Source organism: Tamandua tetradactyla, chromosome 3 (genome assembly GCF_023851605.1).
Source record: "Tamandua tetradactyla isolate mTamTet1 chromosome 3, mTamTet1.pri, whole genome shotgun sequence".
Taxonomy (NCBI): domain Eukaryota; kingdom Metazoa; phylum Chordata; class Mammalia; order Pilosa; family Myrmecophagidae; genus Tamandua; species Tamandua tetradactyla.
The window spans coordinates 191,732,962-191,756,931 of NC_135329.1; the positions used below are offsets into that span (position 1 = coordinate 191,732,962).

The 23,970-nt window shown below is 41.8% G+C and overlaps 1 protein-coding gene and 1 non-coding gene across 2 annotated transcripts in view; one reads left to right on the plus strand and one right to left on the minus strand.

The window, feature by feature from the left end:
- Positions 1-23,970, minus strand: part of MARCHF4 (membrane associated ring-CH-type finger 4) — a 100,951-nt gene that overhangs the window by 59,222 nt on the left and 17,759 nt on the right. The gene's annotated exons all lie outside the window — the stretch shown is intronic.
- On the plus strand, positions 13,061-13,192 carry LOC143678564 (small nucleolar RNA SNORA70). The gene has a single exon (XR_013173351.1). It is a non-coding gene; the product is annotated as a small nucleolar RNA SNORA70 (small nucleolar RNA).

Here is a 23,970-nt window from a genome sequence, read left to right on the forward strand (position 1 = left end):
TCCTTTATAACTTTATAACTATTATAAAATAGTTATAACTTGCATGACAATAAATTAATGTCTTTACTATATAGAAAACACTTAACACCAAACGTAAGAAAAGTTAACGCCCCCCAAAGGTTGCAAGGGAATTCACAAAGCAAGGGAATAACGTGTGTGTGTGTGTATCCAGGCTGTGTATATACAGACACACAAGTAAAAGAAACAGTGAATAGTTTTATAACCACAGCATAGAGCAGGTATTTCAAAATGTAATGCCAAAGACACTAAGTTCCCAGAAGTTAGACAACATCAAAGTTTCTAACTTCTTTATGACAGAAACCACATAAACAAAGTTAAAGACAGATGGCAAGCTGGGTAAAATAGTTATAAGTTCTATGACAATAAATTAATGTCTTTACTATATAGAAAACACTGAACACCAAATGTAAGAAAAGTTAACGCCCCCAAAGGTTGGCAAGGGAATTCACCAGTGGCCAACAAACATAGGAAAAATGTTTTAACTTCCCTGATAAATAGAGAAATGCACAACTGTGATAAACCATTTTTTCACCTGTGAGATTGGCAAAGATTTAATAGAATGGCAATATCCTGTTTCCAGAAGCATATGCAGAAGCAGGCATTCTCACACCCTGCTGGTGGGAAACCACGTGGGTATAACCTTTCCTGAGGACAGACAGAGAGCAAAACCTCAAAAATAAATGCTTACTCTTCAACTGAGCAGTGTCACTGCTAGGAATTTATTATAAGGAAATACTCTCTGTGATGCATAGACAGTTAACTATGAGGCTGCTCCTTATAGTATATTTTATCATGATTAGAAATCAGAGACAACCTTAATAGGCTATATTCACATACGCACACAATGGAATACATCGAAACCATTAAATGATTTTGTTAAATCTGTATTTTATTGGCATGGAAATGTGTTCAGTATATTAAGTGAGAAATGCAGGCTACAAAACAGTTTATGATAGGGTTATATTTTGTTGAAGATATTGTAGACATGCATAGACATGTCTTTACAATGTCAGCTGTGATGATCTCTGGATAGTGGGATTGCATGTCCTTTTTTTATTTCTTCGTTCACATACACAGAAAGCATGTGTGACCTTTCTGGAACGAGTATGAATGACTTCTTGTCATCAGAAAAAAAATAATAAATAAATCTGTTTTCCCCATCCGGATGGGTAAAACGTAAAGCAGCATTGTCTCTTCGGGCCAGAAGGACCTGTAAAATAATCCCGCCTACTTGGCTTCCTGGGAGCAGCCTGTTTGATCAGCACCCCCTGAGCCCTCAGGAGTGGGGCTGATCTCCTAGGAAGCCAATAGCCTCCTCCAATCCCCCTCTATCCCCGGTTTAGACACAGTTGCCCCATCCACATAAGCCGCTGCTCACTGTTTTCTCTTTGCTGGGGAAACAAAGCCCTGGGCACACTCTGACTCATAGCCTGGTTGGAGGCCAAGTCACCGTGGCCTTAGACGCAGGTGTCTGGGTGGCAGGACGCAACACGGCGTCTCCAGAGTGAGGGCAGCCCCTCCGCCTTCGAGGCTGTGAAATGTCAGGCGTGATTAGAAAGGTCACTTGTCCTGACAGCTCTCCGCGCTTCCTGGAGAGCAGTCTTCCTGCTGGGAACATTCTTAATTGTGCTTCCTGTTGTGGGGTCCCTGCCTGCTCACCCCCTTATTATAAAGGAGACCCTATCATCTCCTGGGTCTGTCTTGAACATGAAAAAAAAAATGCCAAGGATTGTAAAACCTTGCAAAAACAGGCTCCTGGATTTAAGAAGATATGAAAGATGAATTTCTAGGAAACAGTGTTGCATGATGGAAGAAGGAAATTCCACCCTTGGACAAAAGAAATATACAGTCCACATGTAGGGGTTCGGGGTGGGGGTGTGGTCAGAAGAACCGAGGAGACCAGAATAAACACAGAGCATGGGCTGCCAAACACCCCAAACCAGTGTCAGAAGATCAAGAAACTAAGCAAGAGTAACACGGAAACATACAAAGTACAAACTTTGAGCACTGAGGCAGAATTCTCCAATAGCTTTGTGCTCCCAGCTCCACCCCTAGAAATTCTGCTTCTGTAAATCAGAGGTGCTGCCCAGAATCTTAAATCTTTTAAAATCTGCATTTTAAATATGCACCCAGGGTGGTTCCCATGCCGATGGTCTGTGCACACCACTTGAGAATCCGCAAGTAAGGGATGAACAAGGATGGAGATGCTTGAGGGATGTTGCTGGGCACATCCGAAGGGAAACAAGGAGACAGGGTGGGGTGAGGTGGGAGAGGAGGCTTGCCTGTAAGGAAGGGGAGAGGAAGATATAATCTTCTAGCTTCTTGACCCAACCTTGTCCCAAAGTGGCTTCTGATCCTGCCAAGTACAGGCCTTATATGAGTGTCCCCCAAAGCCATGAGCTTCAGTTCATGTCTGGATAGAGGACCCCCATTCCTGGGATTTGCTGGCTGGATAGGGACTCTGTAGCAGCAGTTCTCCTTGAACGTGCCCAGGAGGGTCTTGTTAAAATGCAGATTCTGGTTCCATAGGTCTGGATGGGGCCAGAGGTTGTGATTTCCAGCCAGTTATGTTGCTTTTGGCCACCTCTGTGCAGCAGGTCCCTGGGGCAGTGGTTCCCAGCTGGGCTGCCCTGGGCAATCACTGGAGGAGCTCTGGGAAATGATGATGGCCCAGTCCCACCTCCAGAGGTTGGAACAGAATTGGTCAGGCTGACACCCACTGCTCGGGGCACCCCCAGGCAGAGGATTGGAGGGGCCCACGGCAAGCATTCCCTCTTCAACAGGCACTAATTAGGCAGATGAATATGGAAACTCTGGCCCTCAGGCAGAAGGCCCAGATACAAGCCGAGGCCCCTAGGGCCTGACTATGCCTTCAGTAATGCTCCACACTGGAATAATAATTATATTTATTAAAACAATCGCTATAAATAGCACTTTATAGCTTTGCAAAGTGATTTTCCATATATTATCTTATTAGAGCCTCCCTTTTGTGAGGTGAGATTGTTATTGTTATACTCATTTTAGAGAAGGGAAGACTGAGGATTAAAGATAATATGGAGAACGCCGCTTCAGGCCCCACCTCACAGCTGCCAAATCAGAATCCGCAGTTCAACAAGATCCTCAGGTGATTTGTTGGTGCATGTTAAGGTTTGAGAAACACTGAATACCCCCCATGCTATCTATCTCCTCGTGCTGACCCCTGAGGGGCTAAAGCAGGGTTTCTCAGGCCACCTGAGAATCTTTTTTAAAATGCAGTGTTGGGGTGTGAGGGTAGTTCAGTGGTAGAATTCTCACCTGCCATGCGGGAGACCCAGGTTCGATTCCCAGCCCATGCATTTCCCCCAAACCAAGCAAGCAAACAAACAAAACAACAAGTAAACAAAAATTCAACAAATGGTGCCGTAACAATGGAATATCCACATGGCAAAAGAATGAAATGTGACCCCACCATACAGCATACAAAAAAAACAAAAACAAAACACAGTGTTGGCTCTTGTTAATATTTACAAGAATATTAGTACAGAATCTTTGAGAATCTTGCAGTGATGTCTGGATTAGGAGATATGTTTGAGAGCATTTAGCCCAGTGTTTAGCAAAACGTGGCCTGGGTAGGTGCACTTTCGTTAAAATTCCCTGGGAGTGCTTGTAATGCCAGTAGATTTCCTGGTCCTATCCCTCCTGAATCAACATTTCTGGGGGCAGAATCAGGGATTTTACCTTTTGATAGGTTCCCCCAGTCATTCTTACACATACGCTAAGACCCACAAGCATAGGTCCATGGTGGGGGAAAGGTATTGCTGGCTTTAGATTTTGCTATTGCTATTTTAAAGAGTGTGTCTTAGCTTGCCAGGTCTGCTGTGATAAATATCACACTCTGATTGGCTTAAACAGTCGGCATTTATTGGCACAGAGAGTTGGAGGCTAGAAGTCCAACATCAGGGTATCACTGGGCCAATCTTTCTGCCGGAGTCTGCAGCGTGCTGGTGCTGGCTTGCCAACAATCCTTGGGGTTCCTTTTCATATGATGATCTCACTCTCCTCTGGTTCCTCTTCTGATTTCTACTCACTGCATACAATTTCCTCTGCTTATAAGGACTTCAGGCATATTGGATCATTCCATTTGGTGAAGCCCTACCAGACACAGGCCAATACCATCCTAGCTTCTTCACCTCATCCTCTGAGCTTTTTTATTTTCAAATGAGTCATGCCCTGTGGAGAGCTGGGTAACTGGGGAAACTCTGACTTTGAGCAAAGAGACTACACAGACTGTCTATGGAATCTTGGGCAACAAAACGAGCCTCCTCCATTGCTTCAGGCTATTGGACTTTCTGCCAAAAGCTGGTGACGGGAGAAACAGAATTGGACCAGGAAAGCTCCAGTAGATGCCAGGATTTAATTCCCCAGCCCACCACACTGCCCCTTTTCTCAGGGTGATGGAACTAGCACTTGACAAGCAGCACTCCCCATTGCCATGTGGGAAACCTCTGCCTCACAGAGACTTAGTTTGCAGCCTGGCTGTTCACTGACATGCTCATCCAATCTGGAAGCCTATGAATTCATAAGCAGCAGCAGCAGCCAATACCTTGGTTAAGTTCTTTATCTCCCAGTGTGCTGGGCAATGTCCAAAGGAAACAGGAAAAATCTGCTTAGAACTTATGCCCAAAGACACAAATATATATTCCAAGAACACAAAGAACTCATTGTTACACAAATCTATAAATTAAACAGCCATTAAAGTATTCTTCATTCCATATTTTCTAAGAAAGAAAGGCAGCGGTCACAAATGAACTCCAACTAAAAGAGTATGCTAATTTTTTGGCCCAGTTCTTATGGGTGCTCAATTCTCTACCTCTCTTATGAGAATCTTTAGTTATGCATAAATTAATAAAATAATTGCGCCCTTACTATGGGTCAAGTACTCCAGTAAACATTTTAAATGATAATAATAATGATTTATTATCCCCATTTTACAGATTAAAGTAACTAAGGCTTAGCGATATTAAGCCATTTGCTAAAATCACATACCAACAGGTGGGCAACTCAGGTTAAAAACTAGGTCTGTCTGATTCCCGAGTCCTTGCTCTTAACCAACACAATATACAGCCTCTCAGGGAAGATACATATACATAATAGTAGACTCTTTCCCTTTTAAATGAAACTTTAAAAAATTCTTCTCAAGTTAGGTGAAAGTGGAGAGGAACAATAATGTTGAAATACCAGAGCTGTAATTCATAGTTCAAAAATAGAAGGTTGGGGTAAGAGAAGAGGACCATTTATCTTGGTTCATGGGCATCCACTGGCAGCAGGACAACCTAACTCCTTAGTCAAAACTCTAAGGCTTGTCTTACTGCACAGGCTGCTATAATAGATACCACACACTGGTTGACTTGGACTTCAGGAATTTATTGTCTCATGGTTTTGGAGGCTAGAAGTCCAAAATCAAGGTATCGACAGGCCCTGCTCAGAGACTGAAGTCCACAGCATTCTAGTCGCAGCCAAATCTCTGCCTCCATCAATGGCTGTGTCTGCTGTCTCCCACTCCAGCTTCTACTAACTGACTACATCCAAATTTCTTCTGCTTATAAGGACATCAGTTATACTGGATTAAGGGCCACCGTTGTTCAGTTTGAATACCTTAACATATCTTACCATCTTCAGAGATCCCACTTACAAATGAATTCACACTCACAGGGCTGGCAGTTAAGTATTGAACATGTCTTTGTGGTGGACATGAGTCAATCTACCACAGACCTCCCACAGTCTGGGATGATTACCTCTCATTCATCCATTCATTCAAACAAATATTTAATTGAACACCTATCATGTGCCAGATAATAGGGATATAATGCAATCGTTAATACAAATAAAAGAGTCCCCACTCTCATGGAACTATAGTTTAGTGGGAGATTACATTCATACATATATAATAATATCCAAAAACAAATATTAAATTGTGATGGTGGCAAATCCAATACAAGAAAGATACACTATAAGAGCATGTGAGAGGGAACTGGTCTTTCCTTGAAGAAGAGATACTTGAACCAAGATACAAATGATGGGGAAATACTAATGGAACTATCCAGCCATTCCCATCCTCTCTCCCTCTTAGCTTGCCCTAGCAAAAACCTGAATCCTGTGAAATGGAGATGGGTCAATAAAGGAAATATAACCTTTAGGTCTCGTTTTTCCAAGCAAATGTCATCCAGGAATACTGAAAGTTTTATTCATGAGAAGAAAGAAAAGACAAGGGAACAGGTGATAACAAGACCAGAAGGGGGACACTGGTATTTTATCTTCTGATATGTCAGTCTTCTGGGCTCCTCAACGACACTGCTGATAAGGCAGGACTGCCACAATCCCATACATAAATTTGGGTGAGTAAGAAAAAGATGCCCATTTCTCTAAGTCTTGGGTCAGAGCACCAAGCTTGAGGATTTCTAGTCCCAGGAACTAGCTCCTCATCCCAAACCAGGCTCACTTGTCCAGTGAACAACATGGCCATCTTTAGAGTGGACCTGTCAAGACACCTCTGTTGTGCAAGTTCTTGGTGAATGAGATGGCTAAGAAAAATGGACTACAATGATCAAAGGTAGAGTGTGTAATGCATACTTAGGTATCTTTGTGTGTGTGTGTCCTGGTAAGCAAGGGTAAGTTGCCAAAGATAGTCAGAGAAGACCAAAGGAAATAGCAAGGATGAGACCGAGCAAAGCCATCATCTCCTGGAATGTATTTACCAGAGCCAACTGTGCTGGTTTGAAAATATTATGTACCCCAGAAAAGCCATGTTTTACTCCCGATTCAATCTTGTGGGGGCAGCCATTTCTTTTAATCCTAATTCAATATTGCAAGGCAGAAGTTTTGATTAGATTATCTCCACAGAGATGATCCTGAGACACACAATTGTGGGTATGACCTTTGATTAGATGGAGATGTGACTCCACCCATTCCAGGTGGGTCTTGATTAGTTTGCTGGAATCCTTGAAAAGAGGAGACATGTTGGAGAGTCAGAAATGACAAAGCTAACAGAAACTTCAGAGAGGAGTGACACAGATGCTGGCACATGGAGAACAGAAACACAGATGTTTGGAGATGCTTGGAGCCTACAACATCGCCATGAGATATTAAGCAAGACAGAACCTGGAGAGAGCCAAGGGAGGCCAAGAGATGAAAGCCAGCCCTGGAGAAGCAAAGTGAGGAACTCCCACAGGAACAGAAGATGAAAGCAACAGAGTTCAGGAGCAAGGGACCAGCAGATGCCAGTCACATGACTACCCAGCTGACAGGTGTTCCTGACCCTTGGACCTTCCTTGAATTAACCTATCTTTCCATGGATGCCTTAGTGTGGACATTTTTATAGGCTTAGAACTGTAAACTTGTAACTTACTAAATTCCCCTTTTAAAGGCTTCAAGTTTGATATAGCACATTCTGGCAGCTTGCAAATTAAAAACACCAACTTGGGCGGGCCGCGGTGGCTCAGCGGGCAAAGTGCTTGCCTGCTATGCCGGAGGACCTCGGTTCGATTCCCGGCCCCAGCCCATGTAACAAAAAACGGAAAAACAAAATACAATAAAACAAGAAAATGTTTAAAGATGTTTCCCTTTCTTCCTTCCTTCCTTCCTTCTATCCTTCCTTCCTTCTATCTGTCTATGTTTCCCTTTCTTCCTTCCTTCCTTCCTTCTCTCTGTCTTTCCTTTAAAAAAAAAAAAAAAAAAATAAATAAATAAATAAATAAATAAAAAATAAAAACACCAACTTACCAGGAGACAAGAAGAAAGCAAGCTGTGGACATCCAAGCCATTAGGAAAGAAGAAAACTTAAAGCAGATGAATGGCCTGGTGACCTGGTGCCTGGGAAAATCAGAGAAGTTGAAGGCTAGTTTGTAGCACCTAAAATCTGGCTAAATCCTGATTTAGAACAAGAATTTTTAACCTGAGTTCCATGAATGAGCTCCATGAGTCTCTGAACCTCCTAAAATTGTGGTATTCCTTTGTACGTATGAATACACGCACCTTTTTTTTTGTGGGAAGGGGTCTTAGCATTCATCAGATTCTCAAATTAAGGACCACTGATCTCAGGGTGCACAGACTGCCTGTCTGAGTGGGTCAGAGTGTCTGCTGTGGAGAAAGAAACATTCCATCATGAGATGTCCTGTCAGGGATCAGAACCATTTACTATTATGGTCAAGGAAACTGTTTCTTCCTTTAGGAAGCAGGTGCCCATATCTCCAAAGAACCTCTTGTATAGAATTTGATCACCCTGCCCATAGAATCAATGGTAACTCTTTGAGTGGCTTGTGTTTTGTGACTGAGGATACCTAATATTCAATGAGCAAAGTGTTCCCCAATAGATATTGTTTTAAAACAAATTTGAAAAAATATTACTTTGAGTAACTTAGATTTAAACTATCTCTCCCTCCTCAAGCTTATAAAAATTACTTTTCTACTCCTTTGAAATCACCCAAATCACCAAAACGTAGAGTTAGTGGGTGAGCATCTGGGCACTGGGGTCCTTTAATCTGGAGGTCAACACTTGGCTCTTCCAGCTACCCAGTGCAAAACTCCATACATTATTTAATCACCCTGACTTCAGTTTCTGTACCTGTAAAATGGAAAAGATAACAGTATCAACATTATGTGGTACTGTGAGAATAAACCATCAATTAATCCATGTCAGATACTTAGTACAATGCCTGGCATATAATAAGTGCCAAATACAGGTTAGTAGTATTATTCACTATATGGCTTCCTTTTTAAATTTTGGTTTTACTTTGTAGTTTTCTTTTAATTGAGATATAATTTATAAACAGTGAAATTTATAGATTTGAAGTAGAGAGTTCATAGGTTTTGATGACTCCCTGACTCTTTTTGATCAACAGAAACCTCGTGCTCTTTCTGCTGCCTATATTCTGAAACTTTTGTTTTCTGAATATGGAATTATAATATACTATCTGTCTACGAAAAATTTCCATCTCTTCCCTTCCCCTAGCAGACAAATTTTAAAATATCGCCTTCCCACCTCCAGCCCAACTTGAAACTGGAAGGAAATTTGGGCTGTCATTTTGCCCTTCCTCTGCCTCCTAGAGAGGTTGTTGATGAAGCTATTTTATATTTAGACCCCCAGGGAAAGCATTTCTACTATCTCCCTCAGTCACCTATTTCAGTGCTTAGCAACACTTAGCACTAGAAAGCTCTGTCCTCGACTTTCAAATGAGAAATCACAACTAATATTCATATCATGCTTTAGCAATGTTCACAAACCAAGAAGAGGCAGGCAGAGATGAGTAAACTTATCAACATCACACACATGCAGACATGTTGAGAATGGGGGGTTGAAGCAAACAGATCATGCTCTGACAGAACATAAGCACTACTCAGCTTCAGTCCATTGGTCCCATGTGTGAAACCAGGTGGGTCTAAAGTTGCTAGATCTTTGGATTTGGGGACTGGGAGATGAGGCAGCGGAGTAGAGAGGGAGAGAGAAACCCGTATTTTAAAAGTGAAATGTGATGTTTAAAAGTTGGCTCACTTGAAAGAACAAAGGACTCTGTAGACAGAAAAGAAAAAAATGTGCACTGTCAAATGCAGTCCATGGTTCACAGTTTATAATCTGTGTTTTCGAGTTTATGTAGTGTTTTCATGCTATACTATCATATTTGAATATATCTGAAAGGCAGGTAAGACAAGGAGCTATGCAATTCAGATTTTAAAAGATGAAATAACTGATGCTCAGAAATACTACATGAGTATTCAAAGGACACAGCTGGCAGAACCTGGGTTCTTGTGGATCTATTTCAGTATTGCTCTTGCTACATCCAAGTTTAACCTTCCAGGGGCCATTAGAGCATTTGTTCACATCTCATCAGTTGGGGCTACCACCTGCAGTTTATCAGCTTTTTACAGAAAATGCAGGAAAGAATGAGAAGCAGCAGGAAGAGTAAATATGTGGATAAATGTTGTTGCATATTTAGTGCAAAACAATAACAATGATATCTTGTGAGATTTAAAATACTTGTTGAACTAAAATCCATGAAGAAAATTAATAAAAATGGCCAGAAGTGGTTAAGAGAGTTAAAATGTTTTAAGGAATTAGTATTGACTCAGGAAAGGGAAAAGGACCAATTTGTATTAGATTGTAGTAAGCAAGGGCGACCGCTAGAAGAAGATAAAAGAATGTATAACTAAAAAGCTAATTTAGGGCAAAAATACTGGAGCAATACTAAAGAAGGTAAGAAAGGAAAGGGAAAAATAACATAAAACAGCTGTGACAAACAGAATATATATAAAGATATCTGGTAGATATAAACCCAACTGTAACAATAATTACATTAAAAGCAAATAGAATTGGGGAAAAAAAGTAAATGGACTATATACTTTAATAGAAATATGAAGATTGTCATACTGGATAAAAAAATTAAAAACCCAATGATATGCTTTTTAAGCATAAGGACACAAAAGTTTGAAAGTTAAAGATGAAAAAAAAAAAAAAAAACTTGGAAACACTAACCAAAAGAAAACTGTGTAGTTATTCTGCTAGCAGACAAAGTAGACTCTATAGCATAAGATATTTAAAAAGAGGGACATTTTGTAATGATAAAATGATCAATCTATCAGGATAACAATTCTTAATTTATATATAACATATATAACTTAAAATATATAAAGCAAAAATTGACAGAAATAAAAGGAAAAAACAGATAAAGCCACAATCACAGAAGGAAACTTAAACCTATTCCCTTCAATAACTTATAGAAAAGTAGACAAAATAATAAAAAAGGATATAGAAGTTCTGGAAAATACGATTGACAAGCCAACTTGACCCACAAGCCATCACAAAATGCTGCTTATGATGTAGACAAAATGCACACGCTATTCACCTGCACATGAACTATTTCCCAAGATTGAACACATACTGTGCCAAAAGCATTTCTAACAAAATTCTAAGAACAAGAATTACTCAGAATATTCTCTGACCATGTGAAATTAAACTAGAAAACAATGACCAAAAAAATTTTTGAAAAAACAACTAGAAAATCATCAAAACTTCAGAGATTAAGCCATACACCTCTAAATAATCCATGGATCAAAGAAGAAATCACAATGGAAATTTGCAATCTTGTTAATAATAACATGATATATCACAACTTGGTATGATGCAATGAAAGCTTTACTTACAGACATTCATGTTTACTTTAGAAACAAAAGAAAGGCTGAAAATCAATAACCTAAGTATTTACCTGCAGAATTTAGAAAAGAACAGTAAATTAAACCTAAAGTAACTAGAAGGAATGGAATGATAAAAATAAGATCAGATTTTAACAAAATAGAAAACAAAGGCACATAAGAGAAAATGAACAATGCCAAGTCTTTTAAAAGACTAATAAAAAAGATAGATCTCTAGCAAAGACTCATCAAGACAGAAAAAGCAAAAGTACAACTTGCCAATATCAGGAATTAAAGTCACCACAGATCTTTTAGATATTAAAAGTTCATAATAGGAAATAAATCTTAATGCAAGATAATTTGAAATTTTAGATGAAATGGACAAATTTCTGGAAGAACACAATTTGCAAAACCAACATAAGAATAAAAAGGAAATCTAAATATTCTACAACTACTAAAGAAATTGAATCTGTAATTGAAAATCTTCTCATAAACAAAACTCTAGGTCTGGCGAATTAGTCCAAATATTTAAGAAATACCACTCTTACACAAACTCAAAAAAAAAACAGAAAGGGGGAGGGGGAGACCACATGGTATGAAGCCAACATAACTTTGCTTCCAAAATCTGACATGAACATTATTAAAAAATAGAAAATTTCAGGCCAATTCCTTCCATAAACATAGACAGAAATGTCCTTAAAAAAATGCGAGTGACTCTCTCTCAGCCAACACAACAAGCAAACTCACTGCCCTCCCCCTGTCTACGTGGGACATGACTCCCAGGGGTGTGGACCTTCTTGGCAACGTGGGACAGAAATCCTAGAATGAGCTGGGACTCAGCATCAAGGGATTGAGAAAACCTTCTCGACCAAAATGGGAAAGAGCGAAATGAGGCAAAATAAAGTGTCAATAGCTGAGAGATTCAAAACAGAATCGAGAGGTTATCCTGGAGGTTATTCTTATGCATAATTTAGATATCCCCTTTTTAGTTAAGGTGTAACGGAGAGGCTGGAGGGAACCGCCTGAAAATGTGGAGCTGTGTTCCAGTAGCCATGTTTCTTGGGGATGATTGTATAATGATAAAGCTTTCACAATGTGACTGTGTGATTGTGAAAACCTGTGTCTGATGCTCCTTTTATCTACCTTATCGACAGACGAGTAAAACATATGGATTAAAAATAAATAAATAATAGGGGGAACAAATGTTAAAATAGATTTTGTAGATTGAAATGCTAGTGATCAATGAAAGGGAGGGGTAAGGGGTATGATATGTATGAATTTTTTTTCTGTTTTCTTTTTATTTCTTTTTCTGAATTGATGCAAATGTTCTAAGAAATGATCATGATGATGAATATACAACTATGTGATGATATTGTGAGTTACTGATTATATATGTAGAATGGAATGATCATATAGTAAGAATGATTGTGTTTGTATATTGGTATGTTTAATAAATAAAATAAAAAATAGAACGATAAAGTTTAAAGTAAAAAAAAAAATGCTAATGAACTGCATCCAGTGATACATTAATAGGACAATACATCCTGACCAAACAGATTTATTCAAGGCATACAAGGTTTGTTTAACAACGAAAGCCAATCAATGTAGTTCACCACATCAACAGAATAAAGGAGAAAAATTATATGACCATCTCAATAGCTGCAGAAAAATCAATTAATACAGTTTAACAACCAGAATGATAAAAGTTCTTAGCAAACTAGGAATAAAAGAGAGTTTCTAAATCTTTTAAAGAACAGCTACAGGGCAGGCCATGGTGGCTCAGCAAGCAGAGTTCTCGCCTGCCATGCCAGAGACCCAGGTTCGATTCCCGGTGCCTGCCCATGAAAAAAAAAAAAAAGAAGAAGAACAGCTACAAATACTGCAGCCAATTAAATTGACCATCTTCCTTTCCTCAGGGGGCCGAGTGTGCAGTGGCTGCAGGCGACAGCCTCCGTGGTAGCCTATGCACACCACTGCCTGCATGGATTGCCCTAGGACCTTGGAGACAGCGCTTCCCTGTTGATGTCCATGTCTGACCTCCTACCATCTCCTTTCTAGGCTCCAGACAGGTATATGAGGTGATGCTCCTCTGCCCCAAGCTTCCAAACAAGGAGATTGAGGCACCAGGCAGGGCCAGGTTCAGGTTCCCTGGCCGCCCGGAAATCCGTATCTCCAAAAAGCGGGGCTTTATGGAGTTTAATGCTGGTGAATTCTAGGCCACGGAGACCGAGAAGTGCAGCTCCCAATGGCTGTGGGTTAAATGCAACCCCAGCTGTGGCCCCTCGGACACGTGGGGGGCTTCGCACTCACGAAGGCTTTGCCAACCCTGCCCTCACCCGACTGGAGCCCACCGATGTACTACTTCCTCACTGATTAAAGAAAAAAGGGTCATCTACAAATATTCGACAGCAAACATAGCACTTAATGGAGGAAAAGTAATCAATTCTCCCCGAAACCAGAACTGAGACAAAAAGGCTCACCATCACCATTTCTGTTCACACTTCAGTAAAACAAGAAAGAAATAAAGTGTTACAGGACTTGAAAAGAAATAGAGAAACTGTCATTATTCATAGTCACTATGATTGTACATATAGGAAAAAAAACCAAAATAATCTATAAATTATTTTAATCAAAAAGTGAATTGAATCATGGTAATGAATATACTACTATGGGATGATATTGTGAGCCATTGGCTGTTCACCATTTATGGAATGTTTGTATGTTAAGAATGTTCATGTTTGTATGTTGTTTTTTATTTATCAATTTAAAAAGATTTTTTTAAATGAATTGAACAATATTGCTGGATTTTAAGGTTAATACAAAGAATCAATTTATGTATCAGTGGCAAACAAAGTGGCATTTAAAAATGATATCATATCATATATAGTAGCATAAAATATTTCAAATACTTAAGAATAAATGCTATGATAACCTGAAGAGTTGAAAGCAGTGACACAAACAGACATTTGTTCACTGAGAATTATAGCAGCACTATTTACAATTGCCAAAAGATGGAGACAATCCAAGTGTCTAATCATCAAGCTATGATAACATAAACAAAATGTAGTATGTATACACGATGGAATATTATACAGAAGTAAGATGAAATGAGGTCCTGAAGCATATAGCATCACAGATAAACCTAGAGGACATAATGCTGAGTGAAATAAGCCAGACACAAAAGGATAAATATAATACGATTTCATTCTTATGATGTGATAAAGACATCAAACTCGAAATCACATGACCCAGGAAGAAAATCTCTATTCATATAGCAATGAACTGGATGTTTCATCTCTGCAGCTGGAGTAAGAAAAGGACTTCACAAGCAATTGTTTCCATGTTTCACATTTTTAACATTGACCATTCATAATAAAGATTCTATAAAAAACTAAAACAAAACAAAATAGCCCTTCATTCCCTACTCACTATTTATACTCCTCACCCCAGAGACCACTATTATTTCCACTTTGAGGTGTATCCTTTCCCTCATTTACACCCAGACATACATATATCAGATGCATATGGATTAGATAAATGTGCTGAGAAGAATGTATTACACAGCAGTGGGATGCTCTCTTAGATGTGGGACCAGGGCAGGCCTCTCTGATATGGCAAAAATAAATAAATAAATAGATAGATACACAGATAGACAGATAAATAGATAATAAATAAATAATAAAAGTAGATTCACGTGTCCTAGCTGTTCCAAAGATACTTAAATTTTTTCCTATAACTAAATCAAGTATCAGTTTTTATTTTTAATGAAAATAAAATAAACAAAAATTCAGAAAAAAAGAAGAAATGCTATGAAAGACATGCAGGACCTTTATATGGAAAACCATAAAACCTTGCTGACAAATTACATAAACTGTACAAATGTTTATTCTCCCCAAATGCATCCATGGATTCAACGTAATCTTGATCAGAGTCCCAGTTTTTAATGGAAACTGACGTGTTAATTCTAAAATTTACGCAGAAAGGCAAATGGCCAAGGATAACCAATACAATCCTAAGAAGAAAAGCAAAGCTGGAGGACGTGCACTTTTGGATATCAAGACTAATGATAAAGCTACAGAAATTAATTCAGTGTAGTGTTGGAAAGGATGCAAGGAAATAGGCACTGCCCTAAGGAAGTAAGCTGGTTGTCAGAAAGAATTCACTAAATCATTGATTTTCCAAATAGCCAGTTTGTTGATAAGTTTGCAAATTTATTGCTTTAAAAAAACACATATACACAAACACACACTCAAAAATGTAGATTTTGGAGTGGTGTGAGGCTCAGCATTGGGATGGAACCGTCAGAACTGCTTTCCACTGTTCAAATGCCTATGTGCAACTCCTAATACTAATGTATGATTTATATGCAAAAAAAAGTACTATCAACTTGGTAGCAATTTGCAGAAAATTTATATAGTTCATAATTCAGGGCAAAAATAAGACAGAAGATATCAATGGCACAAAAGAATCACCAAACCTGATAAACATTCATCATAAATATGAAATAACTAAGGAAGGAGATAGACATAAATTGGTCCAAAATCTTACAAACACCAGAAGACGGGTTAAGGAAGTAAAAGGCAGAAACCGTCATATCAGTTTAATTCCAGAAATTCAAAATTAAGGCTGAGATGTCATTTGAAGAGCTGATGAAAGAATGCCCCAAATGTCTAAAAAGTCAGAAAAATAGAAAATGACAGGCAAAAGCACTAAAAAGTGCCTACAACAATCTCATCACAGGGGAGATGCTGAAATTCTAAAATTTAATTGCATTAAAGCTACATTATAAATGCATTAAAGCTGATAAGCAATTTGGAGAATTAGCAAATGAATGTTAAAATGCATTTAAAGGAAAAAATTTAAGATAGTTACCAGCATACTACAGAGGAATCAGAAACAGTCCTATGTGATATGAAATCCTGACATTCTGGTTTCTAACAAGAAGTAATTGGGATATGATGACTTGGTAGCAGACTGAGGAAGAGCTGACATAAAGCGTAAGCTGTTAAAAGCAGCAGCAGAAGTGAGTGAGAACCCAGGAGAGATCATATAATGACTAGTATGCTAAGTGCTTCAGATATGATGGACATTAAGCACCAATATAAAAATTATTGAGGAAGGATAAAGAGTAAATTGGTTACTAATCCTAAAAAATGCTGAATAACTGGCACACTAAGAGAGGTACTAAGAAATGATGGTAGCAACCATAATACATATTAAATTTTGTCTACAAATCACTAGAAATAGCAAACCAAGGTACTATTGAGAAATTGGCTGAAGACTCATAAAAATGTTGAAACTGTGATAACAGAAAATGACTTTAAAAAGGAATTAAAAAGTGATCAGTAAAAACTGAATGATTCTCATTTTAAATGCCAAAATTCTGTTTTCTAATGAGGAAATGTACTTTCTTGAATATTAAAGATACACCCATAAAACCCCATCATTTCAACAAACTGAGCAATCCTCATCTACTGCTATGAGAACAAAATGAAAACCAGCCCACTCAAATTTGATGGCAATTTCCAAAAGTCACAGGAAAACTTTCCCATGCAATAAAAATTGCTTTACAACATGTTAATCAATACATTTGTTAAAATGGTTTCTTTTGTTACTGGGTCATTTAATGAGTCGGCTTGGCTTGCTTATTTCTTTATTTATTTATCATCTGACTGGCCATTTTGTGAATTGGTCATTGGATAAATTTATTTTTTGCAGAATGGCTTTAGATGAATTTGGTGTTGAAAACTTTACCCAGTACTGTAGTATTAATGAGTATATAAAGGTTCATTGCTGAGCACAAGGAATACCAAGAGAAGGAAGACATACCTAGGTGCTAATAATACTCTGAAGAGACAGATATTCAAAAAATTGCATTGCAGTATGATAAATGCTCTAATAAAAGTATGAGCAAGAAAAAGGGTTGTAAGAGCACAGAGGTCAGTGGTGACTTCAAGGAAGAGGTAACATTTGAGCTGAATCCTGGAAGAACGAGCAGATGAGGCTTCAGTTATCGAATGCTTGCTATGACCAGATTGAGTGCTAAGGACTGTGTACTTTATCTCAGACTCCCCTCACAACAATCACATCAGGTTGATCATCAAGCTTCCTCTCCTTTTTATTCCTCTTTTTCTTAAGCAATATAGAACACAAAAGCTCAAGAGGGTTAAGTAATTGGCCCTAGGTCACTGTGCTGGTCATGCCTTGCCTTGCCCTCTTCTGCTCTATGTGGCAGGACACTGACCCCTAAAAACTCCATTTCCTGGGCTCGCTGGCCAATCGGTTCAGCCAACTGGGAGGTTAGAGAGTGGGATTAGGATCAAAGGTATTTCTCCCTTTCCTCCTGGTTTCAGCGTATCTAGCTCAGTACTGTCTGTGTCTCCTCCTTGGTTCCCACCCCCCAACCCCTGCCCCGGACTGTCCTTCTGTAATCTCAGCTCCAACGAAGAGCCACTAGAGGGGATTCTAGTAAATCAACTCCTTCCATGTCTCTCCTGCCCAGTGGTGGGAGCAGCTTCCTACATTGCCTATCCCTACTTTGCCTCAATATCTCCAGTTTGGTTTTATAGCTCCTCCAATACCTTCGTGTTCTGTTTTAATACAGTTTCCTGAATTAAAATCCCTCCTTGAATTACTTAACATGGGCTCTGTTTTCCCAAATAACCCTGACAACTATAGTAACAGCAGTGAAAGTGGACTGAGCTAGGATTTATATTCTTGGACTCTGAAGTCTTCAAAGACAAGAGCCCACACCTATTGAGCACTCACTAAGTGGCAAAGTCATTAAATGGATCATCTCATTTAATTCTCTCAACCACACTATGAAGTGGATGATATTATTATCTCCCATTTACAGGAGAAGAGACCTATGGCCCAGAAAATAAAGCAACTTGCCCAAAGCCACACAGCAAGTAGGTAGGGGGAGGAAGAGTTGGACCAAGGCAGGGTAAGTCCAGGGCCTGTGTTCTGGTGACACCAGATTGGACAGGAGGGAGTAAGGAGGTGAGGAACGTCCCTCAAGAGGAGCGGGAGTTAACAGCACATAGTAGGACTGCAAGGCCGACCTTGGATGAGTCCACTGACCTTTCAGTGGTCCAGTCCCTCAGCTATAAATTAAGAGGAGGGGCCTGGTTGCCACGCTCCCTGCCTCCATTCAACAGCAGCCCCAACACCTTGAGTATCCGTGAGAAAAGAAAGTTTCTTTGGCCTCTGATAGAAGAAAAGACGTAGTGTTAAATGACCCAGCCTTCCCTTTGCCTCCCTCATCTCTGCCCGCCCTCTTCCCAGTCCAGCATCCCAAATTGGGAAAAGCACACAATCCCCTTCGGAACATCCACCCACCCTTCAGAGTTCAGTTTCCTTGGCATTTGCACATTGCAGGGAATTCAGGTTGCTCTGACTCTAATTACAGATGCTAAGCCGTTTCCACATTTCTTAGTAAATACGTCAAAACACAAAATCCATTCATTTTTTCCTCTTCTCCCTGCCCCTTCTCCCTCCACCTTTAAAACATGCTGATCTCTCTTAGCTGCTCAGCCAACAAGTGTTTTTTCTTCATCAAGAGCGGTCACGGCATTAACCCAAAGATTCTGGCAGTTTTGTCATCCTTTCCAAACCCTCACCTGCCCCCCTGGTCATTCACACATCTGCTCATTCATTCAATCATTCATCTGCCCACTCTGGGGCAGGCAGTGACTTGGTGCTGCTGGTTTCACAGCCCAGGTACGAGGCTGGCATTACCAGGAATCCCATGGAGAACCCGGGGGAGGCGCATATAGGGTACCACGGAGCCTTGGGAGAGTCATGCCACTTCACTTCTACCATCTCTCTCACCCTCCTGCTGGGGTGATTCCAAAACAGCTCCTTACATCAAGCAGCCGCTGGCTCACCTCCCGCTGGGCTTCTCTCCCCAGCACTCGCCCCCCTTCACACACATACCCCCCACCCTGCCCTCAGAGGCTGCGGGGATGCAGGAGCAGAATTTCCAGCCCCAGCCCCCGCTGCCCTCTCCTTGCCACACCTCCCCGCCGCCCTGCCACCCGACCCCTCGCCCGGAACAAAGGAAACAGGAAGTCTAGAGGGCGTGGCGGTCTGCTCAGACTGGTCGGCTCCCGGGAGCCTGTTTTACAACCTGGAACTGCGCTTAGGTCTCATGGCCAAAATGAGGGACCTCGGGGTGGGACTGGGGAGAAAATTTCCCATCTTAGGTTTTTGGTTTGTTTTGTTTGATCTGGCGTGACACAGGAATATAAAATCCAAAATCGTTTTGAAGGCTGGAGGTCAGGTTTCAACCAGGAGGTCAGGCGGTGCCCTCCGCAGCCCTGACTCTGGCAGCCTTCGCAGCCCTGACTCTGGCAGCCTTCGTGGTGACGCGGGGCCGGGCGGGGAGCTTCCAGATTCTCAAAGTGAACACCATTAACCCCTCCCAATGCCTGCCAAAGCCGGCGATTTAGACCAACTGCATCCCCTTCCTTTGCAAGGAGCCCCGCCTGGCTGCCGGCTGCCCCCCACCCCCACCCTGTCCATCATTGCCACAAAGAACACCTTAAATGCTCCTGGCCAGGACCTCAGGTACAAAAAGGGAAAGAATCTGGAGGAACTCCTGGCTGTAGGCAACGTAGATATATAAACCCAGTAATTTCAACAGAAGAGATGGGGCTGGGCGTGGGGGTGGTAATGAAATAGGATGCAAACGACTACAGGATATCAGTGCTGGCAGGGGCTTGGCCCACGCTGCTCCTGTACACAGCTGAGGCCCAGAGAGGTGTAACGACTTGTGCAAGATCCCCCAGCCAGCCAGGGAGCCAGGGTCAGGCGTAAGGACCACGGCGAGCCTCCTGATTCCTCAGGTTGAATGTCTCCACGTTTCTGTCCGGGTTGCATAAGAGAAACCTCAATTCCACAGTTCTCTCTTCCTCCCCACCCCCCACCCCATTCTCCTCCTCGGGTCCTCGAAAGACTAACCCCACTTCCTTCTGCTATCAAGCTTTTGATTCCACAGTGCCCGGGGCACAGGGAAGCAGTTGCTAGAAACCATTGCAAGAGGGCAGGCAGGCGATGAGAAGTGCCAGCAGAATCATTTTCATTAATTTATACCATTTCTCAGCTCCTCCAGTCTGCCTGCTCCCTGCTGGTCCTGCCACGTCCTTACTGAGATTGCTGTTCTGTTTGTTTCTATTGTCTGAGAAATAAAATAGTTTTGATTACACCCACGGTCTCTCATGAATGACTACATATCTGGCTACCCACAAAGCAGAAGGCCCATCAATCCCTCTGTCGCTGGCTTCTGTCGATGGGGCTTGGGCCACGCCAGTCCCCTCCCGTCTGCGGCTGGGTATGGACGAGGCAGGGGAGAGGGAGAGCTGCGTTGAAAGGGAGGATAAGGGGGAGGCTGGTTTCCTGTTAGCTTCGAAGAAGGGGTGGGGGAAGCGAAGGAGAGACACTGAAGTGTTTTGAGGCCCTAAGGCGGGAGTCAATCAACAGCAATGCCCACTGGGCTTGGCCCTGTTCTCCAGGCTGGAGAGAGAGCTGTCAAGACAAGAGCACAAACACCAGCACATCTGGGCGGGGATGCTATGCAAAATATTCAACAACTGGACCTGCCCAGACACCAACTGGCTGTTGATGCCCTGCCCCCAACTGAGACAGAGGCTTTACCCTTTAGTGGCTAGAGACTGGTGTGGTCAGGGAGGGGGAGTCCCAAGGGAGGGGATGAAGCAGCCAGGATGGGGGAGCCCCACACAGCACCGATTCATCAACCAGCACAGAAGAATTACAATATTACAGCAATGGTAAAGTTCAGCCACGTTAGCAGAAGGTCAGGTCAGGGCATTAGATAGGGACTGTGGCAAACGACCCATAGTTAGGGGGCAGCTACTACTCAGCAAGTCCATAATTGTCACAGGGAGGAAAGGGCCCCGAAGATTCCAGATCTTCCAGTTGTTTGAGAAGTGTTAGCTCTAGAGTGTTGGGTGTCGATATAAATATATGGATATCTTTGCCCACTTCCCTGGGAACTCCCTGTTTGATCCCACTGCCCTCAAGATACCAGGAACTGTGCTAGGCTTTACAAGTCACGATTGCAACTCATTCTCACAACTAGACATAAGGGTCATACTATTTTCTCCATTTGACAGACAAGAAAACTGAAAATCTGTTTTCTATAGGGTAACAGGAATCCATCAAGCACCTGTCTGGTATAGGAGAAGGTTTGTGGTTGAACCCACAACTGTCTGTCTCCAAAGAGGAGAAAAGACGCCTTTGGGTACAAAAATGTTTTCTGCACTTACTGGCACCTGATCCGTTGATGGATGTGCCAGACGACAGGTAGACCTGCAGAGGTACTGGCGGGGTTGCTGCAGGACACTGTGACTGACAGAGGATGGCTATCAGAGTGGTGGGAAAGAGGGGGTAGATGGAGATGTAGAAGCAGGAATGGGGTAGGTACATTAGAGAGACTTTGGAGTTTATTACAGGTAGAAGAATGAATGGATTGGGTCCTGGTGATAGAGTCACAGACTCTGAAAGAAGAGTCAGGGGATGGACTGAGGTTTTATTTTCCACGTGTCTGCAGAAAGTCAACCAGCCGCCTCTGCTCTGGCCCCGGGGAGACCGGTGCCATGAGTTGCGGCACTCACTCCCCTCGAAGATGACTTTCACACCTGGGCTCAAGCCCAGTGTACTTGTCCAGATCCCGAATGGTCGCCAGCCAGTGGACGGGCTCTTGTGTTTGCCCGCTGCAGGGTGGTGCTGCAGGCATAACTGTAGGTGAGGGGTGGAGCTGAGGGAAAGAGCAGGATTGGCAGAAGGACCTGCCTAGGAAAAGGTATTGAGACAGGGATACGTCTATCTGTTGGGGAAATAGCAAAAGGTCTCACTGCCCAGAAGGGCAGGACTAGTAGAGGTGAACGTCTAAATGGAAGGCTGTGGCCACACTGGGGCTTATAAGGGATTAAAACCAGAGTTTAGATATTTTATTCAGCAGGCAATAGGAGTCATAGAATGTTTGTTACCAAAGTGTCTGATGAATTAGGAGGCAGGAAGCTAACATCTGAGTTCTTAACTTGTGCCAGCCTCTTCACAGATCATCTATCCACGTATTTATATATTATCTTCCTCTAATCGTTCGAACGGCCCTGTGAGGAAAGTATTAAATATCTCCACTTCGCAGGTAAGGATTTTGAGGCTTGGAAAAGTTAAACAATGTTCCTGAGGTCACATAACTAATAAATGACTGTTCAGGGTTGGAATTTGGAAGAGTTCGTGAAACTGGAGGTCGGGAAAGTAGTTAGAAGGCTATTGCAATATTTTGGGCATGGATAATAATATCTACAGCTGCAACTGACACAAGGAGAAACTTGCAGGTGGGGATGTTAAATACTAGAGTCCTTGTAGTAGGACCCAGAGACTGATTAGGTATGGATGGGGTGAGAGAGAAGATGGATCCAGGGAGACAGGAGCCTGGTGAAACCTTTGGCAATGCAGGGAACTGGGGAGGGGAGCTCGATTTCAAGAAGATGTTCTTAATGGAATGTTAGAAAAGTTGAGTTCGTTGCAAGGGTTTTGGAAAGGTCATTTTTACTTTCCAGCTCTGCAGTTCAGGAAAGCAAACTAGGACAGAAGTTTCCTAACTTTTTACTCATCCACAGTCAACATACATTTAGCAATAAGTACCCTTCCTAATGAGCTGTCCTGAACTCTGATTTAGACCCATCCTATTCTTCTATTTCATGGCAGGGTAAGGGGTAGGGGAGGGAAATGCTGGTAGCAATTCAATCATGCAACCAATTTCTTGACCCAACAATGGGGAATGACTCCAAACTTGGGCAGCACCTGAGCAGGAGCTGGGCGGGATGCATGTTGAAGGGCCAATACTCGTATTCACCACTCACAGACATTAAGACAAAAAACCAAGGGCTAGAAACCAAGAAAGCAAAGTACATCAGCAGGGAGGGGAGAAGCAGGAGTGTATGATGCTGCAGAGAAACAAAGGAAGGCAGGCTCTCAAAAGGCAATTTGGCTCGGGGTGGGCCACGGTGGCTCAGCAGGCAGAGTTCTTACCTGCCATGCCCGAGACCCAGATTTGATTCCCAGTGCCTACCCATGCAAAAGAACAAACCGGAAAAGGCAATTTGGCTTGACAATTAGATCCTCAGAGATTTTCCAAGAAACGTTTTCAGGCAGGCGGTGGAGGAGGAAACCAGACTGCAAAACCAAATGGACAGGAGAAAATGAAAGAGAAGTGACTCTACCTTTAAGGGATACCAAGGTAGGATTTGTTTCAAGACCTGAACTCACCTGTAAGTGGAGGAGAAGGAGCCAGTGGAGAAGCAGTGATTAGTGAGTCCAGAAATGATGTGTGGGTATACTGGGGGTGGTAATGGGCGAAGTGCAGTCCCTAGGGAGATGGGAGATGCTGGGGTGAGCCAGGACAAAGAGCACCGGCATAAGGTCATTTTGGGAAAGAGGCAAGGTGCCTCTTTTTTTTTCAGATGGGAGGCATGGCAAGAGAGTAGGTAAAGATAGACATTTGCAGGAGTGAAGAGAGAGTTGATGACAGGCAGAAGGGGGAGATGATGGAATGTGAAGAGCTGACCCCAATTTTCTCAGTAAAGTAGGAGGTAAGGTCATCTGCCTGAGACCTTGCCTCCTACTTTATGAGAATGGGAAATGTTTGCAACAGCTGCTAGGGAGTGTCAACAAGCAAGGAAATTAAAATACTCAACTGTCAGAGGACCAGTCTAAACAGCTTAATCTCTGAAAAATTTCCTTTGCTGGTGTGGAGGGCCT